This window comes from Pongo abelii, chromosome 6 (assembly GCF_028885655.2).
Source record: "Pongo abelii isolate AG06213 chromosome 6, NHGRI_mPonAbe1-v2.0_pri, whole genome shotgun sequence".
In the NCBI taxonomy this organism is placed as follows: domain Eukaryota; kingdom Metazoa; phylum Chordata; class Mammalia; order Primates; family Hominidae; genus Pongo; species Pongo abelii.
The window spans coordinates 57,649,094-57,669,143 of record NC_071991.2 but is presented as its reverse complement, the minus strand read 5'-3'; the positions used below and the strand labels follow the sequence as shown (position 1 = coordinate 57,669,143).

Sequence of the window (20,050 nt, the reverse complement as noted above, 5' to 3'; positions counted from 1 at the left end):
CACTGAGGAACCAGAATAATGTACTGTTCTTGATTTGAAGGCACTTGGAGAAGGAGAGGAAGGAGGGATGGGGGCTGAATCTCTTCCCGCCCCATCTCTGCCAGGTCCCAGCCCCCTCTCTGGGCTTCTGTCCCACAGAGACCTGCCTGCAAGCCTTCAAAGGCTGAAGAACCCCAGTTGGGGGTCCCTGTTCTGGAGCCATGGGGTTGGAGTGCCGGCTCCAGCAGAGTTGTCTGAGCAGCGGCCTGAGGTGCTGGATCTGACATGATTGTTGGCCGTGGAAGGCCTCGGGCCATCCTGAGCTCAGATCTTGGCTGCTGGCCGCTAGGGCGGCTGCTTCTGCAGCAGGGCCAGGGTGTCCCGCTTCTCAATGGAGCGCAGCTGCTGCTGCTTTACCCGCTTGAGCTTGGCAGGGTTTCGGATCACTTGGATGATCTCCACCTTCGGCTCGTTCTCCAGGCGGCATCTCAGGTTCTCCGCCCGACGCTGTTTCTTCTCCTGGCGGCGCCTCTCCTACTCCTCCTCCAGGTGACCGGCAAAGTCCTTGACCAGCTTCCTCTCCTGCTTCATCTTCCGCTGCCACGATGTACGCAGGGGCTTGTCCTGAAGCATCTGAGAGAATCTTTTCTTGGAGCGGTCCTTCCACACTTGCCCCGATCTGGGCTTCCCCTTCGGGATTACAGGAAGCTGCTCCTCCTTCAGCTTCTTGGACGCTGGGGCCTGGGATGAAGAACCCTTTCACTTCTTTGCCCCGAAGCCGTCTGTCACCATCTCCCCAGCTGGAGGTGTTTTGCTCTGCTCCTGCTGACCCCGGGGGAAGCCAGGTGCCTCGAATGTCAGCTGCAGTAGTGGCTGAGAGGGCTCCGGACCCGGAGCTTGCTGACTGGGGTTAAGGCTCTGGTGATCCTGGGCCCGGCAGTAGCTGATGCTGGGGGGCCCCCTGGGGTCAGCTCCTCCTTACTTTGGGCCAACTCCGAGGCCAGGTACTCCCTGGCCCTGAGAACACTTGGGTGCTTCCTCACTTGGCTTCGGCTGACATCGTGGAGATTTAGGACTGGACTCCAGCTGTCTTTGAGGCGACTCCAGGTGTAGGTCTTGCTGACGCTAGGGGGACCCTGGGCCTGATTCTGGCCGCCCTTGGGGGGGACTCCAAGCCTGCACCCTGCTGCAAAGACTGGGTGATCCTGGGCTTGTCTCCAGCGTCCTTTCAGGGGGCCCCAGGCCAGCTTATTGCACACTCGGAGGAGACCCGGGCTTCCTCGTTTCTTCTGGGTCCGACTCGAACTCCACAAGGGCCCGTCTCCCACGCGAAACTGAGGTGAGGCTCTCGGGGGATTCAGGCCCTAGGCCTTCCAGCAGTCAGCTGCGCCTTGGCCGTGTATCCATGGTTCAGTCGGTAAGTTTCCAAACCTCTACACACGTCCACAATGTTATCTTTAAACATATCAGCCATGGTTATTTTAAAGTCTATGTTAATACCTTCCTTGTCTGGATCCCCCGTGGATCTGTTCTTTCTCTTGATTTTCATTTGTACTTTTCTTTTTTCTCATGTGCCTGGTTATTTTTGCATAAGTGCCTGAAATTGGTTATGAAAAATAGTGGAAAAAATTAAAAGTTAGAAGAATGTTACCATGTCTTCAGAAAGGATTTATCTGTGCATCTGGATGATAGCTGGGGCATTAGCAACCTAGGATCCCATTAATCCAAATTCAGTAATGAGAGGATTTGAAGCTGAGTTTCAGTCCCTTTGAAAGTTAGTTTACTGCTGGTTCATCTTTTCTTCCAGAGTATAGATAATTATGAGTATCACCTCAAATTATAGAATCCAGTTTCTGTTCCCCTGTGTTCTGCAAAGCAATCAAAGCCCTGTTTATGTTTTTAACCTCTCAACCATCTCTTCTGGGGTTGGCAGAGGTAGTCCTAAATGCCACTGGGTTTCCATTGCTCTGGGTTTCTGCCTTCCCCCAAATCTTAACCTGGTAACTCTTTTCTGCCTTATTTGCTCTCTAATGCCTTCAAGCAGGTTTTTACAAACTACTTTGTCCAGCTTTTCTAATGGTCTTCAACAGATAGGTAGGTTGGTCCAAATATCCTATTCTGCCACCACTGAAAGCAGAAATCTGATATCTATTATGAAATTCATTTTGAAACGGCTTCTATAGCTATTTTTTTTACCCCTATTACTGAATAATTTGCCACTTGCTGTTTCTTATTACTGTTGAATTGGTTGTCCTTTGTTCCTTTGAATCTCAAAAGAATTGCCAACCAAAACTGGAGAAAATTACTTCTGCCTGGGACTGTTCAAGGATTCTTTCTCCTGTGGTTCATCTACTTATATCCCACTTTACTGCTCAGAAACTCACCCATGATATTGCCTGGCCAATTGGAACCCAAGACAAGAGTGCCTCTTGAAGTTTCCCTGAGTGCAGACTACCCTGCCTCTTCCTCCCTGGGGTCTAATTCTTGCCAATGGATGAAAGCCTGTCTTGGCCCAGATCTACTATCCTAATTCTAATGCTTTGGGGCCTTATAGAAGAAAACTGCAGTCTACTATTCCACACACCAAAAGCCTGGGAAGCAAAGCCAAAGCATCAACAAGATCATATTTTAATCTGCCTTTTGCCTGCCTCTCATTTGTATTGGTAAGAGCTACAGCTACTGGCCCCTTTTCTGTCAGTGATTCACACAATTTTGTTGCTAGTGCTGAATTTCCCAGCTACCAGAAAGAGGATCTAATGTTTCTTTTTCAAAGGTCAACTCTATCACAGTTATTTTTTTGTTTGAGTTGATTTTAAGAACAGTCTTTGGAAGGATAGTGGGTAGTGTGGCATTCTATAACACAGCTTCCCTGTCCAGGGCTCCTAATGAACAGAGGTGGGACCTCAGAAGAGGTCATTGCAGCGGTATCCAAGACTTCAGTGTTGGGTTCCTTTTGTAACTCATCCATCCACCCACTCACCCCCCCCACTCTTTGTCTTGGTTTGGGCTGCTATAACTAAGTGCCACAGACTGGGTTGCTTTGAAACAACAGGAATTTATTTCTCATGGTTCTGGAGACTGGAAGTCTGAGACAGAGTGGTAGGGTTCTGGTGAGGGCCTTCTTCTGGGTTGCAGATTGTCATCTTTTCTTTGTATCTTCACATGGATAAAAGAGTATGAGAGAGCTCTCTGGGGTCCCTTTTATAAGGACACCAATTCCATTCATGAGGCTTCCGCCTTCATGACCTAATTACCCTTCAAAGACCCCCCACCTCCTAATACCATCACATTAGAAATTAGTTAACGTATGAATCTGAGAGGGACACAAACATTTAGTCCATAAAACTCATTCACCTCCTCATTGAATATATACTTATTAGACCTTACCACTTGCAGGACCTTATGCTAAGTATAGTACTTCAGGGGATCAAAAAGTTTAGAAAGGCAAGGCACAGTGGCTTGCGCCTGTAATCCCAGCACTTTGAGAGGCTGAGGCAGATGGATCACTTGAGCCCAGGAGTTCGAGACAAGCCTGGCCAACATGGCAAAGCTCTGTCTCTACAAAAAAAAAAAAAAAAAAAAAAAGAGCTGGATGTGGTGGTGCAGGCCTGTAGTCCCAGCTATATGTGCAGCTGAGGTGGGAGGATCACTTGAGCCCGGGTGACGGAGGTTGCAGTGAGCCGAGATTGTGCCACTGCACTCCAGCCTGGGCGACAGAGTGAGACCCTGTCTCAAAAAAAAAAAAAGAGAGATTAGAAAAATCATTATAGAAGGATGGCGATCTAATACAGGCCACTCTCATGGCCCTAAAATGTTTGCGCCATGTGATGAAAACTGAGATGCTCCTCTGAGATTTTCCCTTCAATGAAAGACCAGTTGTCCCAGCTACTGGGAGGCGTAGGCAGACAGCTTTCAGTTGTCAGACCCTTTAGGGATTGCCTCAGCTCCCGAGAGCCACCTGGCCTGGTCTTCACATGTGGCCTATATCCAATGAGTGACTGATGCATGAATATAAAGTCCTGGGCATCTCAGCCCAACTTGGGAACAGTCTGAGAGGTTATTCCAGGTTCAGAGCTCCTTGTGTGACTGGCTGAGTCTATTGCTGGGCCTGAATCACAGCCCAGCTTCTCTATCCAGTCCAACTTCCTTGCCCTATGTTCCACAGGTGTCAATACCAAAGGTGCTCCTTAATAAATATCTGCACGTTAAACTCCATCTCAGAGTCTGCCACCTAAGAAATTCAATCTGCCATATACCTGTCCCAGAATATCTAATGGTTATGGAAACTGCTAGAATAAGTCAGGTTCATTTAGACTCTTGGCATAAGTCTAGCCAGGGCTACAGAAGCAGTACTGCATGGGGCAAGGGTTGGCAAATTTTTTTTTTCCTTAAAGGGCCAGTAGTAAATATTTTAGGCTTTGCAGGCCATGTAAGATTCTTGTTGTATATTCTCCGTGTGTGTGTGTGCGTGTGTGTGTGTGTGTGTGCGTGCGATAGTCTATTAATGTAAAAAACATTCTTAGCTCATTGGCAGTAGGAAAACAGGCTGCAGGCTGGTGGGCTGTAGTTACTAACTCCAGTGTAAGGTATTAAGAGCATAGACTTGTTGGGAGGCAATTATCCATGGGTCTTTCATGTTTCTACACATCTAGCAAAGCACAGATACCAAATAACATTGTTCTAAACTATCTTTTTGTGTTAGGCCATTCTTTCACATTGCTATAAAGAAATACCTGAGGCTGGGTAATTTATAAAGAAAGGAAGTTTAAGTGGCTCAGTTTCTGCAGGCTGTACAGAAAGCATGGGACCAGCATTTCTGGGGAGGCCTCAGGGACCTTTTACTCATGGCAGAAGGCAGAACAAGAATAGGAGCATCACAAGGCCTATTCCCACTTTGGGAGCAAGAGAGAGAGTAGGGGAGAGATGCCGCACACTTTAAACAACCAGACATCACAAGAACTCAGTCACTACCCTGAGGACTGCATCAAGCCATGAGGGATCCATGACTCAAACACCTCCCACCAGGCCCCACCTCCAACACTGGGGACTACGTCTCAACATGAGATTTGGAGGGGACATCCAAAGTATATCACTTTTGAAAAATTGTGTAGAGTGGTCAGCCTTCGAAGATAGTGTCTTTTACCGAGAAGAGATTGGGCATACTCTCTGTCCATTATAAAAGACTCAGGTTCCCTCATCTTGGTGTTCCTCTCCTATAACTCAACCTACCACATGTAAAGGAATCAACTGGCCCTCTTTGTATTGACCTGTGGCAGTGAGGCTCATGAAACCAGCACAAGAAAATGCTGATACTCTACCTACTGCTATTGCTATGAGCAATAAACTGCTCTTTGATCCAGGAGTTTTGTGTCTGTGGCCAATCCATGAAACTGTAGCAAGCTAATTTGTTAGATTACAAGTAGTGTAAAACCTCAGACCCTTCATAGTTCTTAATTTTCTAGGTTCAAATTCTGGCTCCTTCACCATTTATATGTTGGTTAGATGGCCTAATTCCCAGGAAGGCCCTGAGACAGGGACAAGTAGGAACCATACCCAGGGACTGCCCACAGACCTCACCAGCTGACTGCATGTTGGGCTTGCCCCATCCCTGGAGTACAGAACTCTGCAGCTGCTCCCAACTGAGCTTGCCCAGGCTCTGTATTTCCTTCCATCTTCAGGTTAGAGCAGTGGTTCTCAATGTGTGGCCACCAGGCCGGTAGTACGAGTGCCCCGTGAGAATTAGTTAGACATGCCCATTTTCAGACCAAGCTCTAAACTCAGATGCACTGAATTGGAAATTCTAGGGGCAGAACCCAGAACTCTGTTTTACCAAGCCTTCCAGTGATTCCCATGAGCGTCTTGCTCTGGCTTTTCATCCCAAGAAGAAAAAAGCTCTGTTTCACAGCCCAAACTCATTCTCACCTATCAGAACCCCAAAGGCACCAGGGTTTCCGGTGAGCAACTATACCTTTTAAGTAAATTAAATTCTTTCTATGAAACTTTGACCCCCATCCAAGGACGTGTTCTAAGCACAAAATTAAAGGATCAAGAAACATGCCTCAAAGTCAAGGGCTCCCGTGAGAAGACAACAAATTCAAGCTTGAGAGTTTTGCAGATCTCTCTAGGTACACATTTTTTCCCCACCTAAAAGCCCACTGCAAAACTTTTCCTATTCGTTATCATGAGAAATAGCCCATGCCCTTTTGGTAAATATTAAAATCTCAAAATACTTCTTTAAACATTTGAATTATCAATATCCTGACTTAATATAATAGTACTTTTACAAGAAAAATTATTTTGGTATTAAAAAACATTTTGGGCTGGGAGTGGTGGCTCACACCTGTAATCCCAGTATTTTGGGAGGCTGAGGCGGGCAGATCACTTGAGGTCAGGAGTTTGAGACGAGCCTGGCCAACATGGCAAAACCTACTAAAAATACAAAATCTACTAAAATACAAAAATTAGCCAGGCGTGGTAGTGGGCACCTGTAATCCCAGCTACTCGGGAGGCTGAGGCAGGAGAATCGCTTGAACTTGGGAGGCGGAGGTTGCAGTGAGCCAAGATCGTGCCATTGCACTTCAGCCTGGGGGACACAGTGAGACTCCAGCTCAAAAAAACACACAAACAAAAAATGTTTTGATCATGGGCTATCAGTGTGAGTGTCACACACTTTCTATCTTAGGTAAAACATGGAGGCTGGATCCAATCTAAGTCTGTTAGCATCAAGGCCAGTTCATGATGTGTGCAAAGTGTACTGTGCCCGCTTCTTCTACCCCTTTTCTTTGTTCCTCCTTAAGAGAGCATGCTTCCTTTCCTCTCAATTGAGAATCTCTGATTTAATATCAGTAGAATCACAACAGGGTGAAAAAGTATAGACCAGCACCCTAGAGTGTCACCTCAAATTGTGTCTGGTTTTTATTAGACTATATTAATTTTATATACTGCTATTTGTAAGATATAGAGCCACAAATACAGAAAAAAGGAATGAAGTAAGTACTCATTTAACGTTGTCAATAGGTTCTTGGAAACTGCAAGTTTAGGTGAAACGCCATAAAACAAAATCCATTTTCCCATAAGCTAATTGCTATAAACAGGAGCTAAGTTCCTGGAATATTTCTAATCACAAAAACATCACCAAACTTCTAAATAAAGACCAGAATGCTCCTAATATTAAATACTGAAATAAATATGAGCAGTACATACACTTCAGACAAATTCATAGAAACAAGATAATTATTTTCCTGCTTATTCCAGTTCAGGGTGGCAGGTGGCCGGAACCAGCTCAGAGTGCAGGACAGAACCTGCCCCAGCCCGGACACCATCAGATCTCAGGGCGCACTCACACACACCCACACGCACACTGGGACCAGGTAGACATGCCATGTGCACACCTTTGGGATGTGGGAGGAAACCGGAGCACTTAGGGAAAACCCACGCGGATGTGAGGAGCATGTGCCAACTCCATATAGACAGTGGCCCCAGCTGGAATTGATTTTTCTTTTCTCGTCAATGTTGTAAGAAAATAACGTTGAACTAAGTGTTATTTGGCTGGGCATGGTGGCTCATGCCTGTAATCCCAGCACTTGGGAAGCCAAGGCAGGTGAATCATCTGAAGTCAGGTGTTCGAGACCAGCCTGGCCAACCTGGCAAAACCTACTAAAAATACAAAATCTACTAAAATACAAAAATTAGCCAGGCGTGGTGGTGCGTGCCTGTAGTCCCAGATACTTGGGAGGCTGAGGCAGGAGAATCACTTGAATCTGGGAGGTGGAGGTTGCAGTGAGCTGAGATCATGCTACTACAATCTGGCCTGGGTGACAAGAGCGATACTCCATCTCAAAAAAAAAAAAGAAGAAAAACAACATTATTTGAGGACCTGCTGTATTTCCTAAGTGCCAAGTATTGAATATGCATTACCTCTATTCAGTACACAGCAACCTTCCAAGGTAGCAGCAGCATTGCCACCCCGGGTGGTTCTCATATGCAGCCAGACTTGACAGCCACTGAGGGGTGAAGTTTGTTGGCAAATGTTGTGGTTAGTGAATGCTGAGGCTCACCAGCCTGCGCCTTCAAGGCCTCAGGTTCTCCCTGGAGCCCTGGAGCCCTGAAGCTGACACCACAGATGGTAAGGGAAGACTCACAGGAGGCCACATCTATTCATGGATGTCTGGGAAGCAGCCAGTCCCGTGCCTGCCCCCTCTGGGACCTGCCTGCTCTGGCCATGGGTCTGGAATGGAAGACTTGAGACCCTCCACTGCTGATGGCACTCTTAGGTTGCCACTCGCCAGGAACATTGTGTGGCTCAATATTTGTCAAGAAGGTGGTCAGTTAAAATGGAACCTGCTTAAGAGAAAGAGCAATTATTAAAGCACCACTGTGCCCACTGCGGAGGCTGGAGACTGCAAGTTTATATGGCCAGAGAGAGAGGGGCCTGATTTGGGTTTTTTCCCAAAGCTTCACCGGAACCAAAACCACATCTCTGGCCCTTGGATGGTTATTCTCCCCTTGGTGCCAAGAGGGGCCTTGTGGTGGGCTCTGGGATGCCTGTTAGGCCTAGCTTCAAGAGCTGGGTAGCTAGCAGAGGGCTGTCCAAGCTCCTCGGCTGTTTCCTTCTCTGCCTCCCTTACTGACCACATTTTGGTCATTTTGCTGCTCATTAGCACCTCCTCCAGAAGGTGACCCGGTTAAGGGGAGGAGGTGAAACTCAAATCCAGCAATTTTCCTGCCTGTTAGCAGCTCTTATAAAAGTCTTGATGGACAAGCAGGTTAATGCTGTTGGCTAACCCTGGAGCCTCCAGCATCCCCGTCCAGGGGCTGCAGGGGGACTTGCATTTACTGAGTACCTACTGGCATCGCTAGAGCAGCGAGTGATGTTCTGTGAGGTGCTGATGAGTTCATGGAGCACTTTGGAACGTATGGCTCAGGTGATCCTCACAGCAAGCCTGTGGGGTCACTATAATTCTTGTCTTATTTTACAGATACAGAAGCTGAGACTGGGAGAGGCAAGTGACTTGTTCAACATCCCACAAACCACAGCAAATAAGTCCACCAGGAATGTGAATTCTGATAGGAAATTGGGAGTCCAGATCCTACTCGCATTACTATACCACTCTGTTTTTCTACCACGTCACATTCGGTGTGAGGATTTCAAGTTCCCATTCTTGATATACTTCTGACCTAATGGGGGAGGGATGGCATCTTCAAGGTGAAAACCTAAAAAACAAAAGGTAAAGGGGCATGTGAGATCACAGCTGCTATGAGGAAGATGAGACATCAACAAACCAGGGAGAAGGAGGAGGGGGATCTCGAAAGCGGTATCAGAAATGCACTTGAGGCTGGGCATGGTGGCTCACGCCTGTAATCCCAGCACTTCGGGAGGCCAAGGCAGGTGGATCACCTTAGGTCAGGAATTCGAGACCAGCCTGGCCAACATGGTGAAACCCCATCTCTACTAAAAATACAAAAATTAGTGTGGTGGCAGGCACCTGTAATCCCAGCTACTTGGGAGGCTGAGGCAGGAGAATCGCCTGAATCCGGGAGGTAGAGGTTGTAGGGAGTGGAGATCGTGCCACTGCACTCTAGACTGGGTGACAAGAGTGAAACTCCGCCTCAAAAAAAAAAGAAGGCACTTGGAAAGTGGAGGGCATTTTGAAAGACAGAGCCTAGAGGAGGTTCTAGGCAGGGATAGGAAAGCTGGGGGCAGTGAGCAAGGGCGGGGGACTGGGCCAGCACTCCTGAGGAAGGAGACCTTGCAGGATGACAACAGTGTGTGGTGCAGATAAGAGTGTCGTGGGAGGTGTGGCCACTGTGCAGAGTGTTAAGGCAGGTGCCAGGCTGGGTAGGCTGCGCTTCCTTCACAACTTCTGCCGGTGTCTGAGCAGATCAGGTCTGTGGTTGGAGCTGCGCTCCAGGAAGGCCAAGTGGCAACTGTGTGTGGATTAGGCCAGAGGGGACAGAGTGGAGGCAAGGGAATGAGTCTCACTGGCCAGGAGGGAGAAACAAAGGAAAGGAGGGGCCTGACCAGCAGAAAGACTTTGCCCAAACCGGATCACCTCTATTTATGACTGCAATGAGCTCTCAGCAGTGCCTGTTAAACTAGCCTGCAGGGCTTCCATAATGTTATCTTGTTGTAGCATCAGAAGGCTTAGTTTTTGATCCCCAGATGGCTGACATAACTGCCCCGAGATTTATAATTTTTGTAGAAAAACTAAGATTCCTGATAAAGATTCAAATCTTTCAGTAATAATTTTAAAACTCTCAAACTTTCTCTAACTTCTCCCAGGCTTCATAAATGCAGCTGTTATTAGGCTCTTTGAAGAGAGGTAAGGGGGTACCTGTCTTCTACATAACATATCAGAAAATTTCAATTTGTTAGACTTCCTCTCACCAGCCCCCTAGGTATGTAGTTTTTTGTCTTACTGTAAGTCCCTAAAATTAACTGGCCCACAAAATATCTTTAAAATCAATGTTTAGTTCCCCATACTCACCTTTCCTTCTTTTTCTCCCTAGAATAGGTCTAGCAGTAAATAAATTTAGAAACTTTATTTCCTGACTTAAACTGACATTTGCATTGGGGAGCAGGTAAGAGTTTTGTTGTGTGTGTGTGTGTGTGTGTTTGTTTTTTTTGTTTTGTTTTGTTTTTGACGGAATCTTGCTCTGTCACCAGGCTGGAGTGCAGTGGTGTGATCTCAGCTTATTGCAACCTCCGCCTCTGGGGTTCAAGTGATTCTCCTGCCTCAGCCTCCTGAGTAGCTGGGACTACAGGCACATGCCACCATGCCCAGCTAATTTTTGTATTTTTAGTAGAGACAGGGTTTCACCATGTTGGCTAGGATGGTCTCAATCTTCTGACCTCGTAATCTGCCCACCTCGGCCTCCCAAAGTGCTGGGATTACAGGCGTGAGCCACTGCGCCCAGCTAAGAGTTTTTTCCCAAGTTGCATTCAGATTTTTTATTCTGCAGTTCCTACAAGCTGTGATAAATTTAAGGGTGGCCAGGGGCCCACCTCTCAGGCCTCTCAAACTGCCTGCCGGTCCTTGGCCTCCTCCTCTGCTGAGGTCAGCCTTCATACAGGTCATTTGTACCCCCAGCCCCTCGAACTGATCCAGAGTCCAATTCTAGGCTAGCCAGTGACCTGTGGAAAGTTGGGAGCAAAACATTTTATTGAACCAATCAGATTCTAGCTCTTGAGAATTTAGATGGAGGAAGTCAGGCATCAGTATGAGCTGAAGCTGAAAGGAGATGCTGATGGAGAAAGGGGTTGGAGGGGCCATGATGGACCACGTCAAAGCCTAAGTTGTGCAGCAGCAGAAGCCATGAGGAAGCTCTGAAATGTGGTCTGTGAAGGGAGGAGAGTGGAGCAGACACAGGAGCTAGGGGCAGAGGGCAGCCTGTCCCTGGAGCTGCCTCCAGATCTTGCTTTCGGACTCCAGTTCAGGTGCATGTATATCCCATGAGTAAGCCCTCTGCTTCTTGGATGCTCTGGGTATAGGATTCTTTCCTTGTATAGGACATCCCTTCAAACTAAAAACCTGCCAACAACCCTAAACACCAGCATCCCCTGACACAGTGCGAGCTGAGGGATACTCAGCAGCTCTTCTCACGACAGGTCTGGCTGGCAGCCGAGGCTCTGCATGTCTATCACAGCCCTAGGTGCTGCCACTCCTGCGGGCCCTCAGTTCACAAGAGCAAGAGAATGGGTGACTTGCACGAGCAACCCTGTTACTCAACTAGAAAGAAAGAAATCCAGATCTAAAACAAAACCAACAAAAACTAGGTTTCCAACCAATCTAAAAGACAGTAAAGAGGCAGAATAAGTGATACGTCCTCACTTTTTTTCCCTTTCTGTGGCATTTAGGAAAAAAGTAGAGGAAGATGCTCAAATCTGGCATGACCAAGAGCCTCTGAGGCCTCAGGATCCTTAGTATCTTGAGGAAAGCTTTCTTCTTCTTCTTTTTTTTTTTTTAGAGAAGAATTCTTGGGTTTTAAAATAAATCTGTTCTCTGATATCAATAAATTCACCCAGAGAGGTTTTTTTTTTTTTTTTTTTTTTTTTTTTTGGCTAAATGGATTTGTCTTGAATAGTTTCTAAGACTCTAACAAGAAACTGTTAGATTTCACTAGAAGGTAGTATGATGGAATCTGGTAATCATTCTAAACTCAGCAGTAGGTCTCCTGATGTGCAATTTCCATACATGCTGCTTTCCATTGCTGCTGAAGTCTGTTGAAGTTTTTGATGCATATTTTGCTTTTAAAATGAGAGGGCTGACTCTTGACCAAATGACTGAGTGCAAATGGTAACATCATTTTCCTCGCACATATTTTCCTGTTCTAACTTCAGGCTAGATCAATGTTTGCCCTCTTCAAACACTGGAAAGGCTCCACTGGGATAGAGGTAACAGTGAGATGGGAAATAAAGGGAAAACAAAGAGTGCATTACTGCAAATACCAGTCAAACTTGGATCTGGTTCAAAAAAACCAAAAGGTATAATACAAAAATGTAAGCTTGGAAAATATCCAGTAGACTAAACATTCACTCATCCTGATTTAAAAAAAAAAAAAAAAAAAAAACCACAAAGGCTTTGCCTTGGTGTCTTCTGGGCTAAACTCTTGGGCAATGGCTTTTAGTACAGTATAATTTGTTAGCATTTACTGCCGGTGATAAATTAGGAGGCCCCACCATGAGATTTTACTGCTTCAGGTAGGGTGATCACAGCTTTCCAAATTGTAAATTACTTTAGCAACTACTTGGGACAGAAGGAAGTGAAACAGAACACTTAAGCATAGAAGACCATTTCTTATTCTTCCTCTACCCGGGTGCTTATCTGCATGGAATGCTTGGGTAAAAGCAGGCTTTAAAACATTCCGCCATCCCTTGCCTGACCAGCCTTTTTAATTGTCTTTTGAGTAAACTTCAAAGCCATCTGTTAGTTATGCAAAAGATATCAGTACAACTCACCTGATGTTAAACACGGTGCTTACTGGAAGCACCACATTTTAGGTAATCATATTTTTTAAATGCTACTCTTGGACTTAATAATCCATACTTTATTATTTAACCAACTTCTTAACAGAGTCTTTAATCAAAAAGGTCACTACAAGGGTAAATTCCTTAAAACCCCACTAAGATAGTGGAAACTACATATATGATAATAAATCAGACTGTTCATATCTGGGACATAACAAGAGTTTTAGAGATGTCACATTGATCATGCTTTTTTAATCTGAAATCACACATGTAATAAAGGTTTCTTAAGGAGACAACAGGACCAAGTATTTGAAAATGAAACTCATTTTTATTGAGTACCTTCCCTGGGTCAGATGCTTTGTATATGCTCTTTCATTTAATTCTCCCAATAGCTCTACAAATTGCTTTTCCTATTTTGTTTTAATTATTATTTTTTTTTAGAGACAGGGTCTTGCTCTGTTGCCCAGGCTGGAGTACAGTGGTGTGATCATAGCTCACTATAGCCTCAAACTCCTGGGCTCAAGTGATCCTCCTGTCTCAGCCTCTCAGTAGCTGGGACTATAGGCGTGTGCCACCACACCCAGCTAATTTTTACTTTTATTTAGTAGAGATAGGGTCTCACTATGTTGCCCAGGCTGATCTCCAACTCCTGGGCTCAAGCGATCCTCCCGCTTCAGATTCCCAAAGTGCTGGGATTGTTAACATGAACCACAGCGCCAGCCTGCTTCTCCATTTTATAGATAAGGAAACCAAGCTTCAGAAGTGTTAAGTAGTTTGCTATTTATTGGTAATTCAGGTACTCAAATATAAGTCTGCTATATTCCAAAGCCCCTGTTCTATTCTCTATGTCCTAAGATACTATCCTAAACAATGGCAGCTCACTCTCTAATCCTCTTTCCTTCCCGCTACCATCTTCCTGTCTTCCCGTAGCTCTGTTTTACTATGAGCTCTGTTTATGTTCTATGGCTGTATTATGCAGGAAGCATGTTTGGCTGCTGCTATATGCAGTTATTTGTATTCCCTGCCTAGGGCGTTTATTAAGCATCTACTCCAGGTCAGTAACTAGGAGAGCTGTGGATGGCTGCAAGTGAGGAGGGATAATTTTCACCAGCCATGTCATGCCCTATTGACAATTTAACAGTGGTAGGGAACATTCCAGGGTTCCTATGGTTCTTTTTTTTTCCCCCCCGAGATGGAGTCTTGCTCTGTCACCCAGGCTGGAGTGCCGTGGCGTAATCTCGGCTCGCTGCAACCTCTGCCTCCTGGGTGCAAGCAACTCTCCTGCCTCAGCCTCCCGAGTAGCTGGGATCACAGGCGCCCGCCACCACACCTGGCTAATCTTTGTATTTTTAGTAGAGACGGAGTTTCACCATGTTGGCCAGGCTGGTCTCGAACTCCTGACTTCGTGATCTGCCAGCCTCAGCCTCCCAAAATGCTGGGATTACAGGTGTGAGCCACCACTCCTGGCGGTTCCTATAGTTTTGTGGCGGCTCTTCCTACTTCACTGCCACCTCCAAAGCTAAACCTCTTCACCAGCTGCACTGGGCCTGGCCAAGCTTGGCTAGAAAGGGCCCAATAAGGAGACCAGGGCATGGAAAAGGATCTGAATCACTTGTCAATACTGCTATATAAAACAAGCTAAGATGAATGAATAAATTTGTAAATATTTCGCTGTTTAATTATAAATGAGTGTTTTTAAAATCTATTGGCAAATGATCCTCCAGCAAGATTTTTATCAGTCTACACTCCCATCAGCTGTGCACCAGCTGAGTCCCTGGGTTTGCAGACATTAGCTAGCAGTCTCCAGTTTGGTTTAGAGTGATGTCTGCTTGTCTGGCAGCTTTAGAATTTCTAAATGGGAAAGACTCAGGGACAGGGAGATGGGAAAGTGCTTTGAAACCGCATCTGCATAGCACTTTACATGAGATTGACAAAGTGTCCATTTTCCACATCAAAGAATGGGGTAGGGGAGAATTGCACAGGAGAGAGGACTTAAAGCCACCATTTGCCCCACTGGGCTGAGCACTCACAGCCATGGGCTGCGCCAAAGCCCCAGCTCTGAGTGGGATTCATTCAGCAAGATCTGTCTCCCAGAATATGACCTTACAGACCGCTGCTTTTGTCTTAGCAAATACAGCCAGTGAGTCCGCACATTTGTGACTTATCTTCTGCCAAGTTTGAGAGAGCCAGGCTTTTGGTATTCACTATCTCTACTGGGTCCTACAGCACTAGAGAAGAAAAATCTCCCACAAGCAGATTCAAATACCCTCTTGCTAACTAACCAGAAACCATTCGAGGTAGAAGATGGCTGATGGCAGTCTTGTATTTATCAAGTTTGCTCTTCACCAACTGGCTTCTTGGTTACCAGTAGCTCATAATAAGAGCTCATAAGTTTTAGTGAGCATTAACTATGTGGCAGACACCATGCCATGCCCTGTACCTACACTGTCTTATTTAAGCCTTTCAGTTATCCCCGGGACAGTTACTGTTATCCGTATGTTATGATGAGAAAACTGGCACTGAGAGAGGCTGTCACCTGCTGAAGCCCACACTAGAAAATGGTATTGCTGGGTTTAGAACTCAGACCTGACCTCTCCATGGCCCAACTTTTAATACAGTGTTGAAGGATGTGGGAGGTTAGTAGGGCAGCAAAGGATGGCTTTCATCATTTTCAAAAGTTGATTATAAATTTGTAAAATAAAGCAGAGTGTTTAGACATATCTCACTTAAGATATATTAAGTGAAACGAGATTAAGCAGTTTCTGGTCTCCTGCTATGGTGGGCTTCTGTGTTCTCTAAGCTTGAGTAGCCCAACAGCATTTCAATGTAACAGGCTCGTGACTCCAATCAAAGATCCTACCTGCCAGTATTCAGATGCAGTCACTCTGAGAGCAAGGGCATTTATTAAGCATCTACTACAGGTTAGAAACCGTGCTAGTGATTTATGTGTGTAAAGCGATGTTTAGAGGGCCTCTTCCTGATGCCTTGGAATCGGCCCTGGGCCCATAATAACAGAGGTTATGTGTTCATGTTTCTGACTCAGGGAAAGCTTCCAAACATTGGGGCTGGGCTTACTAAGACCTGGCACACTTGCCTCACTACAATCAGTCCCTCATTTCCTCCAATCCTTCCTGCTTTAGAGCCCATGGAATCAGGATCCTGGGAGCTTTGGCTTTACCTGTGTTCCTGGACAGCTAAAGGAAAGGGAATTACTAGTTCCTTAGTAATTTTATTAGTAATTCAAGAGAATTACTAATAAAAACTGGGGTTATCTCATTCATTTGTTCATTCACTCATGCACCAAACAAATGCCGTGTGTGGGATCCATCCAGTGTGCCAGGTGCTTGTGATACCTCAGTCACAAAACCACGGTCCCTGCCCTCATGGAGCTCGTGTTTGAACGTCTGCTCAGGCAGTGGACATGCTCATTTGCCTCATGCCAGCCTGTGGTAGAAATGCAGGTGCTGCCACACATCAAGAGGCCTCCTCAGTAGGTAGGTGGGTTGGAGCCTTCCTGTCGGTGCCCATCTAAAGAGCCCAATCAGGAGACCACGGCATGGAAAAGGATCTGAATCACTTTTCAATATTATTACATAAAACAGCTTAAGATGAATGAATACAGGAGGTCCCTGCCTGTAAGACGCAGGTCTGTGCCCATATGGTAGTTGAGAGAGATGTGGACAAAGGCAAGCTGGAAGAAATCTCCCCATCAGAAAATAGTGGGGTTGGGGAAAGGTGCCAGCAAGAGGGACTGCAAGGCCCTCTGAGGCCTCACACATGGTGCCTTGAGAGATAAATACCCCCAGTTTTCCTAGGGAGGGATGCAGCTGTCTTACCTGGTCTCAAGTAGATTTTACTAGAATGCTCTCCCTAGCCATCTTCACAAGCAGACTAACAAGGCCTCCTCTTCCTCCTTAGCCTAATCAAATCCATCTGGAAAGACAGAGGGCATGGCCTCCCTTTACACCCGCTATCCATCTGAATTACCTGGACAGGACCTGGAGTCTTGCTCACGCCAGTATGAAATTGTCCCCAGGCTCTCTTCTAACACTTCCCAGAGCTGCACTGTGTCTTCCTGAGTGCAATGGATCCAAGGTGACATTTACAGGAGAGTGCTGATTTGATCTCGCTTCTAGGAAGCAGGGTAAGGCTGAGGTCCTTGGCCTTGACAAGGCAGGACCCAAAGGCCAAAGGTTGCTATTTAAACCCACATTTCTAGCTGAGCAAGTTAATGTTGCCAACATTGACAATATTTAAAAAACATCTCCCATAAGCAGGATGCTGCTGCTGCAAGCCAGACAAAGAAGCACCCACTGTCCCCTGGCAGCTCACTGCATGCTTGGAAGTCAGTTGAAAACTTCAGCGATCACTTTGTTTTACTCAGAAACTGCTTATTTTTCAAAGTTAAAATTTTTCAAAGTTAAAAATAAGCAGTTTCTAATTTTTTGTTTCTACTGAGCTGCTCCGTTTGTTATCTATTAAGTGATCAAAATAGGCAAAGGCTTGCTTTTGACATTTTTTCTTTTCTTTTTTTTTTTTTGAGATGGAGTCTTGCTCTGTTGCCCAGGCTAGAGTGCAGTGGCGCAATCCCGGCTCACTGCAACCTCTGCCGGTAGGCTTCAAGCGATTCCCATGCCTAAGCCTCCTTAGTAGCTGGGATTACAGGCATGCACCACCATGCCTGGCTAATTTTTGTATTTTTAGTAGAGATGGGGTTTTGCCATGCTGGCTGGCTGGTCTCGAACTCCTGACCTCAAGTGATCCGCCCACCTCAGTCTCCCAAAGTGCTGGGATTACAGGTGTGAGCCACCACACCCTGCCTCTTTGGACATTTTTCTCACTCCAACCTTTAAGGAGAAGAGAGGTTCTTAGTTATTGACAGGAAGGTGATTGCCCATTATTCTGAAACTCAAAAGTGCAGTAAGATTGATCAGAGGATTTGCTCTCTCTGGAAATACTGGTCTTGCCATCTTTCAAGCAAATAGCGGCTCACTGGTAGAAATTTCAAAACCTGTGCTTAAACTGCCAAATTCCTTTCTTTTGCTGTTCCCATTTCTCTGTAATGATGGCCCCAGAAGGGAGGCTCGGTGCAGGCAGACGCTCTCTCTGCCTTGGGCAGCATGGGATGTCTCACCTTTGACACACAGCCAGGCTCCAAGGAGGTCCTCCATAAACATTTGTGGATACATATTTGTGGTCTGTGTCTGCAGTGCATTTACCTTCTCTATTATAATTCACATTAGTCCTCCTTTGTCTAACAACAGAGAAGGGTAGGAAAACCTTTTTTGTAACCTAATTTCAAACTCATCACCTATTTCTTTCATTACAACCTTCACCATTTACAGCAAGCAAAGCAAGCCTTAGGTTATCATTTTCCCATTAGTGGAGGACAGCAAGGGTTCACTTTATATGAATATTCTTTCCCTTTCCCACAAAGTAATGATCTAAGACTTCTAGCTAGGGGGAAAAAAATGGTGTTCTTCCCAACCTGGAAATGGCATTGCTCATTAAGTGACCGAGGCTTGCTGAATCCTATGCAAATCAGTCCTGATGAGCCTTTAACTAATCTGTTTACAAACCAGACCTGCTAGACAGGCCTCAGTGATTTTCTATCAAAGCAAAAAGCACTGCTCTTTATGGGCATCTGGCTGTCCCTGAATGGGTAGTTTAAACATAGACTCTTTCCTTCAAAGTAAGATCAAAGGCTTTATGACTCCTAAATGAGTGCATTATTTCCACTTACTACCTTCTTGTTTGCAATTTGTGTTTATTAACAGCACTGTCTCAGGTTTACTTTGTGAATTACTAGTTTCTGAAAACAGTATGGCAGTTTTATGGACCACAGTATACATTTGTGGAGATTATGTAGCATATAATACATAGAATGGCCCATCAGACAGGACATTAGGCAAAGACAGTTCTCTGCAAAGATGACAATGCCTGACCACACAGAATACGTTCATGATTTTTTAAGGAAACCATCTGGCATAACAGGGCTAACACAAGAAAAGATTCCCCAGCTCTCCAGATTTGATAACTCTTTGACTACCTTAGAAGAATTTTCTTTGAAATATTATTTCTTTTGAAGAGAGTAAGTACCTAAAGCTGTATCGTAGGTGAGGGAATGCCACTGGTACTTTTCAAGGAGAAGCACAAACAGGTTCTTTTAGAGAACAAGCAGATTGTTTTAAAAACCACAACAAAGATTCCAGCATGTAACTAACCACTTAAGAAACCCTTCTTTTAGTCCTTCAGCCAGCAGCTTCCCAGTGTGAAGACAGAGGTCTCTATCGTCCCTGGTCCTAACACAGAGATTAGAACCCTGTCCTTCACTCCCACCATCCAATTCATCTTAGGAGGATAAAGCTGCCAAGAAAATTGCATCTTTTAAGATTTGTGGTGACTCAGGTATATACAAGCTTCAAGGTGTCACTGACCTATAAAAGGGACTAGACTAAACTGCAATGAGTACAGTGCAATGCAGGGAACATCCAGCTTTGGAAGGGGCAGCTTTTAATGTCACTAGATGGTCCAGCCAGAAATTAAATGGGATGGCCAGGAAAGGCCATAATCAGGGACCAAGCCACTGTTCAAAGTCATATCAGTTTTTAATAGATTTTTTTTTTTTTGGACACTGAAGTGAGCATAAATTCACAAGGATAAAAACACATTTGTCAGAACCCCATCGACAGACCCCCTACCAATCCAAAATGAATTGGGCTGAAAGTGGCAAGCTGGACAACAGGGAAACTAAACCCGTCATAAATCTTCTCCTTAAAAGTCTCTTCCAGCTTATCACCTTCTAAGCGTCCTTGATGGCCCAGTTCTGCCATTGCAACTTTGAAAAAAAAAAAAAATCAGAGACTATGTATTAAACTCAAGTCAGAAAAGCATGCCTGCACACACAAGCAGAATCAGAAATTATGTTATAGAGACTGGAGAAATAAGACATTCAGATCACAAAGTGACAAACACGAAACATTTTAACTTGGAGATATGATGACTCCTAGAACTCACAAGAGGAAAGTAGTCTGAACCAGAGCGCATTAGGCTTTAACTGTATAATAAAACATGTTAATGAACATTTATACTGGAACTATAATA

General features: G+C 45.4%; 1 pseudogene; it reads right to left on the bottom strand.

Moving 5' to 3' along the window:
• Nucleotides 1–303: 303 nt before the first annotated feature.
• Nucleotides 304–1,386, bottom strand: LOC100440825 (coiled-coil domain-containing protein 86-like; annotated as a pseudogene).
• Nucleotides 1,387–20,050: the final 18,664 nt, after the last annotated feature.